This window comes from Nematolebias whitei, chromosome 23 (genome assembly GCF_014905685.2).
Source record: "Nematolebias whitei isolate Nwh7 chromosome 23, NemWhi1, whole genome shotgun sequence".
Taxonomy (NCBI): domain Eukaryota; kingdom Metazoa; phylum Chordata; class Actinopteri; order Cyprinodontiformes; family Rivulidae; genus Nematolebias; species Nematolebias whitei.
In genome coordinates this window covers 20,206,375-20,206,650 of record NC_056520.1, presented here as the reverse complement: position 1 = coordinate 20,206,650, position 276 = coordinate 20,206,375, and positions in this window count along the sequence as shown.

Genomic DNA, 276 nt, shown 5'->3' with positions numbered 1-276 from the left:
TCGGCATAAAGGCAACTTCACACCTTATAAAACATATTTTTATATCAGCTTGTTATGCTGCTATAGGCTTAGACTACCAGCGGACAAACTGAACTTATTTCTTAAATTGAATAGTTACAATTGAATAGTTTTCATTTGATACTATTTTTATCTTAACATGTGATTCTGGACCTGCCATTGTGTATCTGTTTCTCCTTCCCATTCCTCTCAAACCCAGACAATCGAAGCAGATGTCCGCTTGTCCTGAGCCTGGTTCTGCCAAAGGTTTCTTCCTCA